Consider the following 22,161-nt stretch of genomic DNA (forward strand, 5'->3'; position numbering starts at 1 on the left):
GGAGAAGGGAGGGAGAAATAGAATAGAACAATTATCTCTCATAAAAGAGGCAAGAAAAACCTTTATCAAGGGAGGAAAAAGGGAGGAGGTGAGAGGGAAAAAAGTGAAGCTTGCTCTGATCACATTTGACTTAAGGAGGAAATAACATGCACACTCAGTTTGGTATGAACATCCATCTTACACTCCAGGAAAGCAGGGGAGAAGGGGATAAGTGGGGTGGGGGGATAATGGAAGGGAGAGCAAATGGGAGGAAGGAGCAATTAGAAGTAAACACTTTAGGGGACAGACAAGATCAAATGAGAGAATAGAATAAATAGGATGGAGGCAAATATAGTTAGTCTTTCACAACATGACTATTACGGGAGTCTTTTGCCTAACTACGCATGTATAGCCTATATTGAATTGTTTGCCTTCTCAGTGGGAATGGGTTGGGATGGGGGAAGGGAGAGAAGTTGGAACTCAAAGTTTTAGGAAGAAATGTTGAGAATTTTTTTGTATGCAACTGAGAAATAAGAAAAACAGGTTAAGGGGTATAGAAATCTATTTTGCCCTACAAGAAAAGAGAGAAGATGGAAATAAGGGAAGGGAGGGGTGTGACAGAAATGAGGGCAGATTGGGGGAAGGAGTAATCAGAATGCATGGTGTTTTAGGGTAGGGGGAAGGCAGAGATGAGGAGCAAATTTGAAACTCAAAATCTTATGGAAATGAATGCTGAAAACTAAAAATAAATAAATTTTAAAAAAATTTTAAAAAAGAAATATATCCAAAACAAGTAATATACGGGATAAATGGGAGTGCCTTTATACATATAGTTTTTAGAGCTTAAAACTTTTGGGATACTATATATATATATATGTACATAAATACATATATAATCTGTATATATATCAGCTATTAATATCTGTCTTTCTAAATTGATGTCCTGTTGTTTGTCCATTGTTCCTGAAGACTACGCCAACATCAGGAAGGTGATACCATGACTAGCAAGTGAATTGGATTTAATTGAGGAAGGGTTTTGCAAAGTCACAAACTTCAGTTCTATTGCTCATATAAAGGAATCTTCAGTTTCAATCAGACTGTTCTAATTTTTATCCTCTGAAAAATAGATATAATAGATAATAATTTTGCTTGATTTCTTCTTCTTGTCTACAATATCTTTTATCACTTTTATCCTCTCAGTTCTAGTCTATGAACTCTTCCAGACTACTCTAGTCTATAGCAACGGTTTCCTGCTCTGAATTCCTTTAGGATGTAATGTATTTGACACTTAATTCTGACTTGTCATTTAATTGTCTTTCATTGCTATTATAGAGAACATTATTACTTATGTTGCATATCTATGTCTCATTCTCCCAAGTAGATTGCATCCTTCTTGAGGGGCTTATATTTTGTATTCCCTATTCATCTGTATGCATACTAGGCACTTGATATAATTCATCAATCATTTATTGTCAGTTGTGTAAGACACTCTGGCATTTGGGATACAGAGACAGAAATTAAATATTAGTCAAGATTTATTCGATGTAGTAAAGAGTAATTACCACTCAATCTCTGGGTTTAGGTCACTTAACTTTGACTACATTTGATGATGTTAAGATTACAAAATCTAGTACATGCTAATGCATTTTTGTAGTTGTTTTCTGCCTGAGATTCATGGATCAAAAAAGAAAATTCATTGAGGGCATTAAATGCCATCACTAATGATGCTCTCCCCCATTCCAGTGTATATCCCCCAGAGTCAGTATAAAAATGTACGTTATAGATGGCACAGCTAGTAGGTGCCTAAATTATCAATTAGTTAAGATGATTCAATTGGAGTACATTTTTCATTATATACATGCTTTAGGAAAAAATACTACATAGTAAATGGACAAATATATATATATCTATATATCTATTTTTATTAAGCAGATGTATTAAGGGTTAAGAAACTTGTTGAGTTTCTTTAGCCAAGTCAAAAGAAAAAAATAATAAAACAGAAAAAATCCTCAAACTTTTATGCTGTGTATTTTCTCTTCTTATTTTTTTGGTGTATGATAAAAATTTGAGAGCCTTCTAAACTTTATGTCTGATACATAGCAGGTAAGTTTGAGAACCTTGACTACTTGCAGACCTTGAAAATGGTTTTCTCACTGGATTTTATTGTATATTAGTCCTTTAAAATCATTAGCATTTTTCTAAAGGCATAATTATTCTAGTTAATGATATGTTTTATTTAAGATCATAGGAACCTAGATAGAAAGCTACAAGGAAACTTAGAGGTCATCTAGTCCAATCTCCTCATTTTACAAATGAGGAAACTGAGTTTTAGAGAGGCAAAGTAATTTGCTCAATGTTCTATAGATAGTAGGTTTCATAGAGATGACTTAAGAAGCAGAGAAGGCTAGCAGAAAGTGATGGTCCTAGAGTAAAAAAAAAAAAGATTTTAATCCTGTTTCTGAAACAGGTTAATTTATAAAAATGAGGTAAGTTAGTCACCCTCAGTTCTATCACATGTAAAATTAGAATAAAATTACCTGTACAATCTATCTCTCAGAGTTGTTATGAGGATCAAATGAGATAGCATATGTGAAGCACTTTTAATTTCAATATAAATATTACTTCTTTTATTGTATTGCCTTGGGTATAGTGGATATAGAAATGAGAAAAAAACCCTAAATTCATGTTTTTGTTGTTGAAGTCAAACATTTACATAGCAATGATTCATTTTCTTGCACATAGTTTAGAATAAGAAACAAAACTGAGTTCAAATTGATATCATCATACTAGAGTGTTAGAAATGGCAAATCTAAATTACAAGGACATCAGTTCAAATCCCAGCTCATCTACTTACTATCATTATAAAACTGGACAGTTTATTTAATTTTTCTGTGCTTAACTTATGTCAGAATATCAGGAAAAGGGTGAACTAGTTCTCTAAGAACACTCCCTGCTCTAAATCTATGACTCAATGGAACAAGTCAGGTTAACATGATCTAGATCCAAATTCTGGAGTTAGAAAGAAATATAAATCGATCATATCAACAAAAAAATGGAAGGAAGAAAGGAAGGAAGGAAAGAGAGAGAAAGGAAAGAAGGAAAGAAGAAAGGAAAAGAAAGATGGAAAGCAGGAAAGAAACCCTGAAGTCTAAAGTTTAGAAGGAAACAAACTAATCCATTAGTGGGTAAACAGAGGAAGTTGCCTTATAAGCCCAAACAGATTTTTAAACATTTAATATTCTGTAATTTTTGTTTTGTCTCCAGCTGGACAGTACCAATGGTCTAGAAAATATCTTTTTTAAAAGAAATCTTATTTTTTCTAAGTATCTATAATATTAACAGGGGGCAGCTGGTTCTCATTAATGCTGAGAAAAGAGGTCTATCTCAGGAATTACTGCTTAGGTTGACTTGTAGACTGGGAGAATTAGCCATCTGTGCCTGGCCTAAAATGCATTTGCAGTTACTCTAATCATAAACAGGGCTCTGTGCTTATTGAATGCACTCTCACTCTTTATTCTGTGAATTGCAAAAAGAATTAAATAAAAATACCTCTTACTGAATTAGTGGGAAGGTCAGAAAGTAGTGCGCATGGTGAGAGGACAATTTGTATGTCTCTGGGTGATTTTTAAAAGGAAAAAAACTGCCTTTCTTTTCTTTGTTGGAAACAACTTGTCATATTTCCCTTCACAACAGTTACTTGATCCAGGACAAGGATTGGAACAGTTCTTATGAGTTTTCCAAGGATATGTAAAGACTGCCTGTAGGGAGTGTGGGGTGGCCGCCTACAAGTAATTTATTCACAATAAGAAAGAAAAGTCAGAACATCTAGGGGAGGGATGTCCTGGAAGTGCAGTTTATTGCTAGGGAAAAGAGGAAAGACTTAAATAGAATGGATGTTCTAATTAAAGAACTCTTGAGAATATTATGGGGATAGTCAGTCATCTAAGAACCCTTCCTGTTCTAAATCTATGACTCAATCCAACAAGTCATGTTAACATGTTAACATGATCTAACTCTAAATCCTGGAATGAGAAAGAAATATAAATCAGCTATATCAATTAAAAAAGGAAGGAAGGAAGGAAGGAAGGAAGGAAGGAAGGAAGGAAGGAAGGAAGGAAGGAAGGAAGGAAGGATAGAAGGAAGAGAAAGAAAGATGGAAAGCAGATGTCACTGACAAAATGCATATCCTATAATACTTCCATTCAACTTATTCATTCATGACTGGAATACTAGTTTTATCCTCAGATAAAATAAGTTAAATAAATCAAGTAATTTCTTCCTGACTGGGCTAACTGACTAATGGTTCAAAGTTTACTAGTAGTTCAATCCCTGGGTCAGCTAGATACCAAATATGTCCTTTCTGATGATGATCAGTTATGGGTTTGCCAAAGTTTTGCTTCCAGAGACAGAAGTACAATTTATAACAACAGATGACCATTTTTTCGAAGCTTGGGCTGGAAGGTCTCTCCAGGTTCCTACAATCTTGTTCTATTGCCCCTTCCACCCAAAAAGCTTCCCACAGAAAGAATCTGATTCTAATAAATATTATCTGGTATTTCACATTTTTATACCATAAAAACCCAACCCAAATTTGAAAACAAGTAGTTTTAATATTACATTTCTGTATGGAAAACTTGCAAAAGAAGTTCAAGCCTTGAACAAGTTTGCTATGGTTAAAAGTAAAATCCCAATATTGATTTGTGTTCTAAAAGCAAAGTGGTTAATGATGCTGTAATATTAAGGAGATTATACAAAAGGGTTATTTATCAGAAAAACTGCAATACATATTTCCATAGGAAATATATTATTTTGACACCATAATTCCAAACTCTTCAAACCCATAGCTCACAACTTACTAAGTGATGAAAAAATGCTTATTCTAACATTCTGCCTTCATTAGATTCTAAGCGAATAGGTTGCCAGGCATGCTAGTGAAACAAAAGACCAAGAGAACTATCCCAAGACCGTCAGATATTGCACAACAAGAAACATCTGCAAGTAAATGGAAATGATAACAAGGTATAAAACAATTGCATAATAAATATTGACATTTATAAGACCCTTTGAAAAGCTAGACACATTGCTCAGCAAATTGTATACTTGTTAAACCTGCTTTGGAGTAGTGCAAAGTAGATATGTTATTGAGTGTGTTCAACAGCCTGAACTGCAGCCTTAAAGACAGCAGGCACTCAAGTCAGACATAGAAAGTGAAGAGTCATGTAAAAAAGGTTAACGGCATTAAGCAAAAATTAATCTACTCAACTGAATGCTAAGATTTTGTCTTTTGATAGCCAATTATGCCACCTGTTTTGGAGATTTATTTTGTCTTTCAACTGTCTTTACAAGTGAGGTTTGTAACTACTACCAAAACTGCTATATGGAGATTCATGTCAACAATTAAGAAATCTGGAAGAAAATTAAATGCTTGGGCTTCAATTCATTTGGTTGATATATATAGATACACTATAGAACCTTTTATAAAGAATGAGGGGATTTGATTCAATCCAGTTTAATTAGAGGGCAGCTAGATGGTGGAGTGGTTAGAGTGTCAGACCTGGAACTGGGAAGACTCATCTTCCTGAGTTCCAATCTGGCCTCAGACATTTACTAGCTGTGTGATCCTGGGAAAGTCACCTGCTTTCCTCAGATTCCTCATCTGTTATGTGATGGTTAAGGAAATGGCAGATCTTTGCCAAGAAAACTCCAAATAGGGTCACATAGAGTTGGACACAATTGAAATGACTAAAAATCAACAACAAAATCCAATTATATACACATTATTCTCAAGTCACTCTATGAGGTAATAAGAATAGAAAGACAAAAACAAAATAGCCCCTACCCTCATAGAGTTTATAGTCTACTGAAGAAATACTACCACAGATACACAGGGAGGTAAAAACAAGTTTAAAAAGGAGAAAGTACTAGAAATTGGTGAGATCAGGGAGGAGAATGATACTGAACGTTGTTCTTTTTCTCCCTTAAAAAAGTCATGTTGGAAAGCTCAAGACAGTTCTTTCAGTTATAGTTGTTGGAGTATATAATGTAAGATGTGAGAATGAATGATCTGACATTTGCATCCAAATTCAAAAAAAATTAGAAGAAAACAATATAGTCTCAGACAATAAGTACTCAAAAGCAAATCAAAACAAAAAAATGAAGAAAGAAAAGGAAAGCTACTTTGTTAAGGGATACATCGATGCTTCTGTTTGGGGTGACAGTAAGAGAACCATTCCATGCTTGAGCATCTCAGAGTTGGAATGGATCTAAGGAGTCATCAAATAAGAAGAATTTCAGAGTTGTAGTCACAGGACTTCAGTTAGAAGCCTAGTTCTGTTATTACTATCATTGTGATCATGTGCAGTCATTTAAGTTCTCCAGGATTGTTTTTCACATTTGCCAAATGAAGGAGTTGAACTAGTTGATCTTTAAGATCCTTTCAAATTCTAAATCTATCATCCTAATATTGTATAATGGAGGTGACTGAAATGATCAAAAGACAGATGAAAGATTTGGGGATTGGTAATGAGATGAGAGTTGTTTGGATTCAAGTCCTAGTTTTGACTTATAACGTAAAGAAATTTTAGTCAAATCAGTTTACTCCCTCTGGGTCTCAGTTTCCTCATTTGTAGCAATGATGGAAGTCTTCAATTAAGAGAGCACCAATGAGAATTTTTTCTGCCAAAAGCAGAGCAGCTAATAATTTCTTGATTTGCCGTAATGATATTTATTTTTCAGAATGTGGAGGAAAAAATGAGAACAAATGATATTCAGAATCTTACTCTTATCAGCTGGTCAGTTTATTAAGCACCCGTGATATGCCAGGCACTGTGCTAAGGGCTCAAAATAATTAAAAAGATAGTCCTTGCTCTCAAGGAGATAACAATCTAATGGGGGAGACAACATACAAACAATTATGTTAAAAAGAAGACATATAGGGGTAAATTGGGAATAATCTCAGTAGGAAGTCACTCCACTAATGAAGATGAGGAAAGGCTTTTCGCCAGAGATGCATCTTTAGATGAAAATTGAAAGAAGCTAATGATGCTAGGAGGTAGAAGATGAAGAAGGAGAGTATTTAGGGCATGTAGTGGGGAGATGCAATGTTGTATTCAAGGAACAGCAAGGAGGCCAGTGTCACTGAGTCACAGAGCATGATGATAAGAATAATGTATACCCAAATAGGAAGGGGGCAAAGTGACAGATTATGGAGTCTTTGAAACCCAAAGAGACATTTATATTTGATCCTGGAAATCTGAAAGTTATTTTGTGAGGGAATGGTAGCAATTCCTTTCTAGAGCTTGTTATAGAGAATGAAAAGAAACTCTGGCAGAGTGAGATGTACATCCTGGATTTGGGGAGAGAATCTTGGATGGGGCTCAGAAAACAAACAAACAGACAAGCATAGACAGATACCCTTAGACTAAAATTGCACTGGTGAAGTCAGTTCAGCTGGGGTGGAAATCTCTCATCAATGAAATGTTGAATTCACAAAGACAACAAATTAAAGGAGAAAAAAAAGGGGAGTTATCTGAAGAGAAGGGTGGAGATGCATAGAGAATTTACCAACCAACCATATTAAAATGATAAGTACAAAGGAAGCAAACAAATCCAGATAACAGGATGAAGGCAAAAGTGTGGCTCTACCCTGTAGGAAGGGAGTGGAGTGCAAAAGCTGAGAATGAGCTGAGTTGGTAAGGAAAGGTAAGGACAATAGCAACAAAGAAAGGGTTTGGTTTTTTAAAAGCTATGTTGGGTAAATTGAACATTATTCCATTTTCTTGGTCTTCTTCTTTTGACTAATTCTGAATTAAGCTCTGAATCAATAGAGCTGTACTCAGCTTATTCAGAGATAACTCCAACATCGTTAAGAAGATTTTGCCTGCTCGTTAAAATATAATCCATTTTTGAGATGTTATTTGGTGCTCATCATGTACAGTGTCTATCAATTCTTTTCTTGAAGAAAATATTGATGATAGGGAGTATTGAGATTTTGATGGAATTTGCAAGCCTTTGGCATCTAGAATTGAATCTTCTTGAATCATTCCTCCCCAAATGTTTCTACCCATCTTCATCTTTTTTCCACCTTTTCACTGAAGTCATCAAATAATACAGTCAATGTTGATCCAGTCTGAAAGATCTTATCAAGATGTTCATAAAATTTCTCTGTCTCTTCATTCTTGGTAATTAAAGTTAGTACATAAGTGGCAATAATTTTGTGGTACTCTTTTTTTGCAAATAGTTTCCATTAATATTACAAGAGGACAATGACAAAATGTCTCATGAAATGATACATCTGACTGCCTTTGGACAAGTAAAACCCATTAATGTATCCTTTCTTTGCTTCTTTAAGGAGTATCTGCTAGTTGTTCAATTTAGTTACATCCTATTTTTAACAGCAAGAATGTGTCATTTCATGAGACATTTTGTCATTGTCATGCCTAGCAGTCATGCCCAGGCCTGAATCAGCAGTGGAGGTCTGGCCTACTCCATTTCTGACTTGGATCAATTCAGCCCACCTTAGGCATCCTTCTCCCCCCCAAATCCTAGAGGTTCTTAATATTCATACAGATTGGTTAACTGAAGTTCAGAACTTTCAAGCTCAAGTGGTTCATCAGCTTTAGCTTCCCCTACCTGTATTTTATAAGCATCAGAAAAATATCCAGCAGATAAGGAGAGACTAAAAATTAGAGAGGGCCTAGGGTCAAATGAACAACTTCCTGGAGGATGATGGAGGGAATGGCGTCAAGGACAGAAGTACATAGGTTGGTGTTGGCAAAAAGGAAGACCAGATCTTCTTCAGAGATAAGAGGAAAAGAGGAGAGAAAGAACAATGAAGTTCAGGGCATAGTTAATCACAGATGGTCTCTATTTTTTTAATGTGGCCCTGTCTTCTAGCTTTCAGAAATTCAACTTCATTTGTACAAGATAATTTGTAAAAAAAATTCATGAATTTTTGTGGACTGAAAATTCCATATCCATCAACAGCATTATATAGCTGTCAAAAAAAGTTAATATGACCTTGAGTACCATTAAGAGAGGCATAGCATTCAGCTTTCAGGAGCAGGGATTTGCCTTTGGCCTTCCCGTGTTCACTCTGTATACTAGTAGGTGATCTCATCAGCTTCCACAGATTTAATTGCCATCTCTAAACTGATGACTCTCAAGTCTACTCTTCCTGTCCTAAATATTCTGCTGACCTCCATTCTTATATCTCCATCTGCCTTTCAGACATCTTCAACTGGATGTCCAGTACTGTCTTGAAGAACTGTCACATGGAACATCGCATAAGATTAGACTTGTTCTGTTTTTGGTTTCAGAGAGTAGAACTTGAAGCAGTGGGTAGAAGTTACTAAGAAGGCTACTGAAGTTCATGCCAACTCTGGACTTCTGTGATTTGAAAAATTGAAAAGGTTCAACTAGATGACCTCTAAGGTCACTTCCAGCTCTAAATTTATGACTCTATGACCTTATGAATGCAAATCTTCTACTATATCCCTGAGACAAGTGGTTGCTTTGTTTCAAAACATTCTTTGACATTTAAAGGAATTTGCCAGTATAAAGTCTTTTGACTGACTAAATACCAAGACCTTATACACAGTTGCCCAAGACATTTAATGGCCATAAGCATGTTACATCTGTTGGTATGATCAATTTTATAAAGAATAATACAATTATGTAGGATTTTAACATTTCAAAGGACTGTTATCTTTGAACCTCACAAATAAACCTGTGAGGTAGAAGTTGATGGCAATTATTATTCCTGTTTTATAGATGAGGAAACACATTCTCAGGGAAATTTAATGATCTTTCTATGTTCACATAGCTAGTAAAGTATTAGGGGTTGGATTAGAATCTCAGTGTTTCCTGATTTTAAACGTAGCATTCTTTCTAGTACACCACAATGTCTATCTCTAGTGGTATGTTCTAAGGAAAAGGACCCTGGGAATTGGCAATAAAATGCTTTTTATAAACCCTGGTTACTATTCTCTGTCCCTGAATGGTAGGATTGCATTTAATCTCAATCCTGTTTCTGTGTCAAGAATATGGTGCCATCTTGGGGCAATTTGACATCCTTTGTTGGACATTAGCTGAGAATACCCATTAGTCGTTAAAGAAAATTTTCTGACTACATGGTCTTAACTTTGATATCACTTTAAAAGAAATTATGTTCGTTTTTATTCTGAGAAGTTAGTTGAAGAGAAAAATGAATTTAAAGGAAAAATTTATATTCTAGGTGACAGCTACCAACTTAAATCTCTAAAAAGGAATTGCAGACATATGTACTTACTTTGAAAAATTTGACACACAGATTTTAGGCAAAACTATTTTTAAAATGTCAATTTGTTTAGTCACATATGAAATCTCTCTTTTACCACATACGTAGTCTCAATTTTAATTTAATTTTCTTCATATAAAATTAAAGTTTTAACTGGTAGATGATTATTAGAATGGCCTCTTCTTGTTATTTTTTCAAATAGTGAAAGACTTTTGAGAGACAATTCAAAAAACTTATTCAACAATGGTGCTAAGAGTTCTCCATGTTGAGAACTGATTATGGTTTTAACTGACAGATAACATCAAGATCATATTCTAGCAGAATCAAGCAAAGGTATAATTAGGAGAACATATCTTTGTCCATAGTCTCCCAAGTTTTAGAATGCATGACTTTTCCGTGGCCTGGCACACAAAATTTCTTATTCCACTTTTTTTTCAAATGAAACTTTTTCTTTGGTTTCTTGTAGATTTTCTATGAGTTTATCTTTTGTTTCTCCCATTTTTTTTCTGTAATAGGCTCCTTTATTGCCTCTACTCTATCCTGTAAATATTCTTTAACTGGAGGTAGCATTGAGATGTAGCCATGTCTATGAAGATATTTGACAGTAATGGATGTTCCTCCCAAAGTCACAGTGTATCTAGAAGGTATTGCAATCTTAAACAAGGCATATTAGTGCGTATGCATTTCCACTTTGGGAATTTTTCTGTCTGATAACCCAATGAGTTCCAGAAGAGGAACATTCACATCTTTTAAGTCTGCATAATAAAATGTTCCAAATCAAATACCAAAAGTCACTAAGTTCACTGAAATCATAACTTTTCCATACTGTCTAAATGTTTTCTAAAATTGCTGATACAGACTACTAGATTTGTCTTGTAATGGATCAAAATCTTGCTTTTTCTCAGCATGAATTCCTTGGCCTATGCCACTAGATGATATAACTCTTTCTCATTAAATATCTGTCTTTTGCTGTTTATAATATGAGGAATATCTGTTGACCTCCTTTCCTTTGATATATGCTATGCAGAAGATATATGTATCCAAAAGTTTTAAGGACTCTGCACCAAAACAATCTTGGGACAAGTTTTATATGACTGAACAGTCTTTTATGCATTGAGGGAGTGCAATGGAAGCAGGTCCCATGTGAGATCCAAATGTTCCATTTGTCAGTTGAGACATAATCCATATTAAATTCCACTAAATGGTGGTTATTAATTTTAGTTCCTACAGAGACATGAAAGTATTGTATGGCTTCATTAGAGAAGTTAGAGCAAAGGTAAGATAACCATTTGTTGCATATGTTGCAAAGAAGAAGGTATAGATTATAGTAGATGGTCTCTGTGGTCCCTTCCAACTCCGAGTTTCTATGAAATTACCTAGAAGGACACTGAGTCTGTGGCCACAAGCACTGATAGGGAAGGTTTTCCCAAGCTGCTGTTTCAGGGGAAGTCACTGATAGAAGACAAATTTCTCTCAGAATCCCCATTGAAGCCAATGTCTGAAATCACTTCTTATGATGTTCCCTTTTACATTTTTGATCTGGGCTAATAAGGCTCAGTAAACAATCTTTTCACACTATGTATCTCCTAGTCTAATAGTCAGAAATGGAATTTGATCCAAATCCTGCAACTGATTTACATTTCTTGACTTCAGGAATAGGTCACCTAAAAACCTAAGCTGGATCTTAAAAAATAACATTAGGTTCATTTGTCAACCAAAGAGAAGGGGCAAATTCCATTTGTAACAAAGCTATTGCCAGTGTCCTGCTACCTATAACATAAATGTATTAGAGAGGCATGGAAGGTCTCAGAAGATACATCGGCAATGCAGCTGGAGCTATTGTCCTATCCCTTTGATGAATGGTGAGCTTTAAAATTTTAAACAATCTAGGGATCCAATATAATACATAACACTTTTTCTAGAGACAGATTTACAGCATTAGTACTGATACCCAGGGAAAGGCTCCTGGGTAAGTGGAATCCTCAGAAGTGCTGTACCATGTTTCACTTTCTTACTTGGCCTGCTCTTATTTTCCTTATTGATAGTACGGTTATTTTTAAGTTTGAGGTTCTGAAATCTGGGCAACCTCAGCTTTTATAGGCTAAGCATAGATTGTACCAAAAGGGAAAAGGGCAAGAAGGTAAACTTTACTTGGTTATTGGCAACAATTGCTTCCCAGTCCAAAGATCATTTCTCCAGCTTCCTGACTGTGGTACAAGCACAGAAGGAGAGTAGAAATTAAAGCAAACATAGCAAAAACAATCACAGAGCTAGTAAGTACCTAAGGTCAAATCTGAACTCAATTCTTTCTAACTCCAGGCCCATGGTTGTATTCCCTGTGAAAACTTTACTAGGAGGATCTTCTTGGTTTAAGTTGGTATTGGGAACTTCCAGCAAAGGATACTCCCTCTATCAATGTGGTCTGCAATTCTGGGGTAACTTGCAGTCTTAGGGATTTGCCTGGACCAGTAAGAGCTTAAATGATTTTCTCAGGGTCATATAGCCAGAACATGTCAGGAAGGACTTGAGGTTTGGTCTTCTTAACCCTAACCCTATCCACCAAACTGCTGATTGACACATGGTAGATGATCAATACGTTTCTGTTAAATTGGAATGAATTAAAATGTTGTCTCTTCCTTCTCTTCCCTGTGTTATCTCTGGTGCAGGAGTGAAAGTTAGCAGCCACCATTATGACAAAACATGGCTGGGAAAGCCTGAGTAGCTGAAAAAGAAAGCCATAACATGAAAGAGGTTACTAAATGGTATAATCACCAGGTGCCACTGCATTATGCTGGAAGGAAAGACCTGCATACCATCATCTAAAGGTGAAGATAAGCAATTTAAAACCAAACTTAATGGAGACAGAAGGAGAGAAAAGGCAAAAATGCACATGTTCTATGATTAATCCTTTTGTTTCCCTAGGGCAATGGTAGAGAAGTAAAAAATAAATGGAAAATGGGTTTAATGGGGAACTCACTGATCCCAGAGTTTATTTGTCTGGGAAAAAGAAATATATTGACACTGAAACACTAATTTCAAAGTAGACAAAGAACAGGCCAGGGGGTTGTAAGAAAAAGTAGTGACAGAAGTTCAATTCATCCATCACTTGAAGGCTAAGTCTTAGAGCTCATTACAATTCTCTTATGGAGAAAAATACCAGCCTGTGGACATGAATAAAGCATGTGGAACCTAAGAGATAATAGCCACCAGTCCTAAAAAGTAAGTAGAATCTATTTTTTTTTTCTGACATGGACTAGATAGAAAAGAAGCATGGGAGACAGCATGACAATATCTGGCTACATATTTAATTTAGCTTAAAGAGGTTAGGTGCAACATTGAACACCCAGGAAATGTTCATTGTTAAATTTGTTAGATTACTGATCATTTCAAAACTGCATGGCTACAGAAAGTAATTAACCTTTCTCAGCCAGGAGATAGTTATTCTCCAAAATGTGGCCAGGTGAGTTCTAAAATTTCATTAAAATTCAGTGAGGATTCAAGACTATGGTGTGCTAAAGAATACAGATGACAAAGAGGAGATAAAAGATGACATTCTGAAAGGAAGCAAAGGAATCAGATGTTTGGATTAGAGCCATCATCTCAGATAAATATTTTAACCTCCATGAGCCTCAAGATCCTTGATGTACAAAATGAGGAAACAGGCCTCGTAACTATTCTCTGAATATGTTCTCTCTCATTTCTGCACTTTTGTATAAGTGATTCACCGTATTCAGAATGTACTGCCTCTTGGACTCCCTTTTTAGAATCTCTCCCCCTTTAACTACTTCCTTTATTTTTATCCTCCAAGTTATTATCACTAGCACTTTCCCTTCCAAATTACTTTGCATTACTTTATATAAATGAACAAAATGTGAATGCACACACACACACACGCACACATGCACACATGCACACACACACATACACACACACACACACACACACACACACACACACACACACACACACACACACACACACACTGAACCTGGACCTGTGGTTGCATTGCTTTAGAGAATTACCAGGTGGAAATGTCTTCTTCTAATTCTGTTTAGCACCTCCTCTGCAACTTACAGTCCTAGAGGGACATCATTGCCAGTTATCCCGACTATGTCTTGCAACTGGACCCAGATGGCTTCAGAGGAGATGGTGAGGCTGATGACTTTGCACAGCCCTGCCTCACTAACATCCAATTCACTTGCAAGTCATCACTCTCCTGATGTCATCAATCCTCATAGAAAACAAAGATCAATAACAACAAGAAGACCCTGAGGGAGCTTTCTAGAGCAGAGGTGTCAGACAAGGTCTACGGGCCACATGTAGCAAAAACCTGGTCAAAATTAACTGGGAAATATTGAGCAAAATAAATAAAAAGAAAAGAAAACAAAGATAATGTTAATATGTTGTTTTCTAAGTGAATTTGTTGCCTGTAGGGATTTCTTATGCATAGTATTGTGGCTCCATTTCTATTTGAGTTTAAAACCACCAGCCTAGAGTACTTAGAAACTAAGAGACTTCTGAGGGTCACACAGTGAGCAGGGCAGAGGCAGAAATTGAACCCAGGTCTTTCTTGACTCTGGGACCAGACGTCTATCCACTACATCACACTGCCCTTACAGTAATACATAATGGCCATGTAATACTTGATTTGCTTCATACACTTACGAGATCTAAATAACGTCATGTACTAAAGGTTGAGCAGCTTTCTGCTGGGTTGTTGATGGGCAAGAGCTTTATCAACTATAAAGTATAATATAGATGCATCCAGAGTTGAGATTTGGCATTGTATGAACAGTGTTATGAAATAAAATAGTGAAGTCTGAGTCTCAGAGTGTTTAAATGACACACAAGTAGGAAAACTAACAATGGATGAAGCTGGGTCTCTAAACTCCAAAGCCAATATTACCCTAAAAATAATTCTGGAGCCCCATTTGTATAAATTTCCTTCATATGCCCCTGAATTATAGTTTTACTTTAAGGTTAGAGCTATGGAACTATTTCACCAGTCTGGATTCAAATCCATTTAAAAGTAACCTCATTTAGCAATAACATTTATTTGCTTGGTTTTGTAGGTTTTACCACTTATCTGACTTTAAATCAAAGCCAAACCATCTATCAAAACCTGCAGAAATACATAGGCTTTTAAAAAATTATTATTATCTAGCAAAAGGAGCACATACTACACACAAAGAGTAGTTTCAAGAAATAAATTCTTCCTTGTTATGTGTTCTAGTCCACTTAAGACGTAACAAATAAGTTAGAGTGTGTGAATTTTGCTGCCATTAGATAGCTTTTCCTCTCCACAGTATGGTGTTTAACACACAGTGACCTACTGGCTTTGGTGATAGGACTTTTGTTCCCACCATATAGCATAAAGGAATTGATACGAACCTGGAAGGGTGGGTCAAGTGTGCCAGATCCAAGACTGGTGGCCAGCGAACATATTCTTTGCTAGTCTTGCAGAGAGAACAAAATAGTTTGACATCACTGAAAATCAAAACCTTCCAAAGTGAAAATAGTAAAGAAGTTCAATTAACAGTGATAGATAAATAAATAGAGAGGTAACATAACACAGTGGATAGGGTAACTTTTCTGGAAGGAGAGAAAACATGTATTCATGTTCTGCCAGATGACTGTGAGACTCTGGGTAAGTTACTTACCCCTTTCAGTGCCTTGGACAGCTAGTCTCTAAGACCATAAATTACAGAGAAGCTATACAATTGTATTGGTAGCCCAGTTTCATTATCAGGGCTTCTTGAACTTTTTTCCCCTCAGGATTCCTTTTAGCTTTTTGAGTAAGCATTCGTTGGCCTTGTGTGACCTGAGAGCATGCGCAGTGCAAACTTCTCATTTCTCTATACAGCTAGGCAAGCATTCCCAGAAATACCTTGGATTTATTAAGCGTTTGGTTTTGAATTAAGTTTTGGTTATTGAGCATTCAGAAACTTTTCACTGTTGCCAAATTTTTCATGAACTCGTATGGGGTCAAGACCCACAGATTAAAAAGCACTGCAAAGGAAATTGCTGGATTAGTCCTATTCTACCTCACATGAATAAATGCCTCTGATTCAACTCATTTATGTATGCACACAGTACTATCAGGAATTATGCCCATTTTGGTTCTACATGTTGTTTTCTTGGATAGAACACAGGCTTCTTGATGGCAGGAACAGTGCAAATGGGAGTATGTGTGTATGTGTGCATGGGTGTGTGTTGTGTTTATCTTCAAGACCTTTAACAGTACTTGGTCTATGGGAGGCTTGTGATTCATTTGATACTCAATAATTTTCTGGAGGGCATTGTAATAGCTACCTTGACCCAAGGCAAAAGTCAAAATTGGTTTTTGGCACTTTCCATGCTTCCTCTTTCACTTCTTGGTTATATGTCTCAAACCATCCTGAATTCAGAGAACTTGGGTTTGAATTCCAACTCAATCCCTTACTACTTGTTTCACTTCCAGGGGCTTTATTTTCCTCATCAGGAAAATGGGCGGATTGGATTTTATAATTCTTAAGCATAACTCCATTTGCAAGTCTATGACTGGGTGACATGAAGGATTGTAGTGCACTGGATTCATAAATGTTGGTTGACTTGGATATGCATAGGGAAGACGGAGAGGTGGATTCAGGGGCCAACATAATGGGTTCATTTTGGATATATAATCCTGGGTTCAAACCTGTAGCATATGAACAACATTCTTCTCATTGGTGAAGAGGATTTTGATTAAAAGCTGCATGCCCACGTGAAGGACACAGTTGCTGTGAGGGCTTTGGGGCAGAGACATTTTTCTTTCTACTTTGAGAAAAAACACATGGATTTTGGGAGAAATCTGGAAGGAAAGTATCTTTAGGAATTTCAGAATACCTCAAAGGAACAAGCTGAGTCAATTGATTAAGTTCATTTTTTATACATAAGGAAAAGAAAATAGAAATAGTAGGATGAAAGTGTTCATTTCACAGTTAAATTATACATCTGCTTATACTTATTTCTATTTAAAATACATTTACACATAAAGAAACTATAATAAATTATAGAAAAATTATTTATGAATGTCGATAGCAATATGGATATATGTCTCTATCTATATAAACTGACATGCCTGATCCTGCTCAGTGTTAATCCGTCCCTAATTTCCAGCTTGTGTCCCTACTGAGCTCAGGGAATTTATCTGTAGGTGAGAAGGAGGCTTTTTTCTCCTTATCTTTCTTGACTGAACTGATACTCCTACTGGGAGAGTTTTTTGTATTCCTTGGCATATTCTAATTCATAGGACTTGTTTTGATTTCTGTTTGCTGTCGCCTTGGATAAATGGGTTCCTTGACATTCTCTACTTGTGGTGGTCTCATATCACTAACTTTTAGTGGGAAGGGTGATACCTGTTTTTTAAGGGATAGAAACCAGGAAAGTTGCTTTGTCAAGTCATGTGGCCTGATTCTTGCTTTTGGACTAATCACCACTAACTAGCCTCTCACAGTCATGTTTGAGTATGTGAGGGCACTTGTGAGGATAGTAGTATAACAAAACTTAAATCAGCTTGGGCATCGATATTCAGTCATCACTTTACTATCTAAGCAAATCATAGCACAGGATCATCCTAAACATTTAATTAGAAACTAAAAGGAAATAAATCAAGCGTTAGAACCATTCATAGCAACCATTCACAAAATGAGCATATCCCTACTCTCTAGGGTAGACCTAGTTCTCCAGCAAAATGGTAAAACCAAAGCTTTTGCCTGTAAGTTAGGGAGAACTCAAGTTTCTGCCCATAAACAATGGGAATCAGGATGTGCTGCCAGCTCAACTAGTGTACACTCTCATACCTTGGTTGGCAGCCTCTTTATCTACTGAGTCCTAGGCTTTAATTCTGGTCACTTCTTTAGATCAATACCTCCTGATGTACCCCTCTTTTTCCATTCCAATCTCCCCTCAGTTTCGTTACCATAAAGTCACCCCCTCACACAGCAGGCACAGTATCCAATGAAAATTAGAAGTATTTACTTTTGGCTATGAGATCAATGCTGAGGCCTGGGATCTTAAAGGAAATGATTTTCATTTCACAGTGAGCAGAAGGTGGAATATAATTTGCATAGCTTATAAACCAATGATAACAAATCTACTATGTTCCAGGTCCTTTATTGGGCAAATAACAAAATAATCCCTCTCTTCACAAAGTTTATTAATAGGGAGATAATATACAATTTACATAACAAGTAATATACCAAGCACATATAGCCACTTCTCCAGGGTGATTTAGAGGACTCTGAACACTTAAACAATGATATCTCCTCTACTTGTCTGAAAATAGGCTTTAAGGGACTTCGTTGACATATAAACACTTTAAGGCGATTCTAAATTTGATACTGAGACCTTGGTCACTGTAGAAATATCTGCACACGTGGTATTTTCCTGCTTCTTTCCCATTCAAAAGTGAAAAACCAAGTGTTGTTGTTTCTTGCTGTATAATAATGAGAAGTGATCAGTTATTAGTCAGACAAACAGATTGCATTTAATAAGATTATTTTATCTTAGCCTAAAGACCTCTGATTTGATGACTCTAAGTGTTCATGCTCAACTATCTAATTAGGTGCATAAGTTTTTATCAGGTATCAATGTTGGAAATTGCTAAAATGTAAAGATCCTAAGCCCCAATTGCCTCTAATTTTAGAGTCAAGTGTTTGATGCCCCCTCAATCATATTGCTGAAGTGGTTACCGAAGGAAAGAGCCAGTCTTTGTATCTAAGAATCTCTTTCTATTTGGAAAAAGAGCAACACACTAATAGTAGTGTGTGTTTGAATTTTGTCAAAGAAATTTCTGAGAATGTATATGCAAAATCAACCTGATTTCAGGGTTCATGACAAATTGCCAGCACAGCCCTCCAGACTCCCAGCACTGGGCCCCCTCCTGATTTGAGGAAGTCAGAGGAAGCCTGGGGATTCCAAAAAGAATTCCTGACCCAAAGCAATCTGTTTGCCAGAGCTTTCTGGTCTCTCTTTGCCTCAAACGATGTTTTTCTTTCTTTCTTTCTTTCTTTTTTTTTTTTCAGCAGAAGGAGAGATTTGTAGGCAGGGAAAATAATATTAAAGGGAAAATAATAATTGAACTGCTATATTGAGCATTTGTCGGGAGGCAGATGGGAAGAAGGGGAAAGGAGAGAGAAAGGAGGTTATGCAATTCTGATTTCTTCACACACAAGCCAGATTCTGGCTAAAGATTAAAATGGCAAATATAGATTATTCAAGAGAGGCCAGGCTTTTGAATTCTTTCTCACACCTGACCTTTAAGTAATTTATCTTTTTATGATTCCTGTTTGCCCCATGAAGATTCAAATTACATAGCATATTTCTAAGTTTTTATATTCATTTCAATCCAAACAGCCGTGTAAATAGTCTTTTCCCCTTGTCTCAGTTTTAATTAATTGTTTTGCATTGGCCTCATCTATAGCTAGTTCCTGCATGCATTATCATGCCAGAGACTGGGGCTTAGTAGTATTGGGTATTTTCAGCTTGCAAGGCAAATTATATTATTCAGCTGCAAAGTACCATCTATAAGTCCAAGTAGGAACCACTAAATATTACCTGCCACCACATTGTATCTAGCTAAGGAAGCACATCTGGGAGATTTGTTTTATGGTTGCTTTGCCAAGAGCACTGAGTGTTTGGAGAATAAAATACTCATTTAAAAAAAAAAAACAAATTTCTCATTCAAATCCAAAAGGAGGGAAAAAGGCATTTCATGCAGACAGAATGGAAAATAAGTCTTATTTTCTCTTGTTTTCTGTTCCCTATGAGAATCACAGTGAGTACAAAACCAAGAAAACAATAACCCCAGCTGCAAGAGCAATGAGGCAATTTATTAGAGAGATGACATTTTTAATGAGAACCACTTGCTAGAGGAGAACAAAAGGGTCTGTTTGGTTAGAAAGATGCTCTTGATACTCCTCTGAAGTGCATGAAAAAGTAATTTCATTTAAGCGTCATACCCAGAGCAGCTGAATTTCCTGGGGCTCCAGATGTTGTCCAGTGCAGATGCTGAACAAATGGAACTAACATCCTGACAGTTGAGACAGGATAGGAGAGGAGAAGAGTAGAGGGAGTGAGAGAGACAGACAGACAGAGAAAGCCATCACTAGAGAAACAAAAAGAAAGAAGGAAAGGAAGAAGAAAAAAGAGAGAGAGGGAGGGAGGAAGGGACAAAGAGAACACAAGGGAATACTATTGGCTTTAAAGCCAACAATTATTAGCCAAAAGATGAGTGAGACAGGAAAATTAAAATTAAAATTTTATTGTTGGACATAGAAAATTATCTTGAAACATTTTAGATCTACTTGGAAGTTTCAGTGCTGAGCTTCACAAAATAGAAACCTGTGGGCGTAGCTGTCATTTCTTGAATTTTGTTGGTGGTATTCTGTAAGGCATTTACCCAACCTTGTTTTGGCTGAATTCCCAAAGTGATTAAAATTAATATGTTTGTAGGCAGAAAGCTGGAACTCTAAAACAGAAAGATTATTATTACCTCATAATATTAATTCAAATAGTTCCTGTTAAATGGGTCACAAATGCCCCCATTTCAGTTTACCTCTTCATATCTCAGGAGCATTTAATTTTCAGTCATCTGAAACAGCCCCAGCTGACCCATACTTGTGAAACTGACTTGTTGAGTGACAGGTTTATAGTACAAGAAAGAAACATACTAAAGGCACTTCTCATAGCAAATCAATGAGGCTTAGCAGAGCAGTGGCTGAATTACCACTGAGGGAATCACTGTGCACTTTATTTGGGACAGAAGAGAAAGCAGTTTGGTGGATGTTAGTAAACCAACTTTTACCTTTAAAATTTTTCAAGGATAAACTCTAGGAAGTGATCTAGGAAGATACCTCCAGAAAAGGAGTATCATTGGATAAAGTCATGTTTGACAACTCAGCTTAAAAATGAGACAACTTTTAGGAAACCCTCTGAGTACAAGAGGTCGGTGGGTCACATTAACAGTGAGTGTCTACCTTTAGTTAAAAATGTTTCTAACAGTCACCTAGGGGCTCCCAGGCCATCAGGCAGAAGATATACCCATTAGGTTGACCATAGGGTGACTAGGTGAACACCAATATAGTATGATTTCAGAGGTGCCAGGAAGAGTCCAGCACTAGAAGAATCTTTTCCTATTCATGGGGAAGTTCTCCATTTCCATACCTCAAGTTCTATCAACAGAGCCACAGCCTTTTCACATAAGTTTTTGAATGCTGTTTTAACTAAAAAAAAAAACACCTCTTGTAAGGGTACTACCTTAAACTATTTTCAGTCAAAAGTTTAAATGTTGCTGAGGATCCCATCTTGATTTCAGTCAGTGTGCCATATATAGTATGGAAAGCCAAGAATGAGAACAAACTAAAAAGGATACTATTTGGGCTTTTATTCTTGGCTCTGTCTCTAACTAGGCAAGTAATCTTAGACCAAGAGATGAAATCATTTTATCTCCCTCAACCTCAGTTTTAAAATGAAGGTGCTAGACTGGTCGACCACTCAGGTTCCTTCCAATTTGATAGGTACATCTCAGCATAAATGAAACTTCTGGGAACATATTTAGATGACAAGAAAGGAAGAAAGAGAACCTGAGAACTGGTGAGTAAGTTAGGGCAAGAAGTGAAGAGAAAAAATGGATATAAATTAGAGAAGGTAACAACAACTCAGACAAACTTTTTGGGCTTCAGGATTTTGGTAATGGGAAGGTCTATTATCTTGTAATTTATCTTTTACATAGAACCTATCAGTGCTGCAAAGTTATGGGTCTGGTTGTGGTACACTGGTTCCGCCATAATATGGAGGGCCAATTCTCCTGCCCTCCAGTATGTCTATGATCTTAATAAAGTAGGTACTCCTTCTGTCAGCAAGGAACACAACCTATCCCTTTCAAT

The 22,161-nt window shown here is 36.4% G+C and overlaps 1 pseudogene; it reads right to left on the minus strand.

Moving 5' to 3' along the window:
- Positions 1-10,673: 10,673 nt before the first annotated feature.
- On the minus strand, positions 10,674-16,991 carry LOC140509381 (protein FAM210A pseudogene; annotated as a pseudogene).
- Positions 16,992-22,161: the final 5,170 nt, after the last annotated feature.

This window comes from Notamacropus eugenii, chromosome 1 (assembly GCF_028372415.1).
Source record: "Notamacropus eugenii isolate mMacEug1 chromosome 1, mMacEug1.pri_v2, whole genome shotgun sequence".
In the NCBI taxonomy this organism is placed as follows: domain Eukaryota; kingdom Metazoa; phylum Chordata; class Mammalia; order Diprotodontia; family Macropodidae; genus Notamacropus; species Notamacropus eugenii.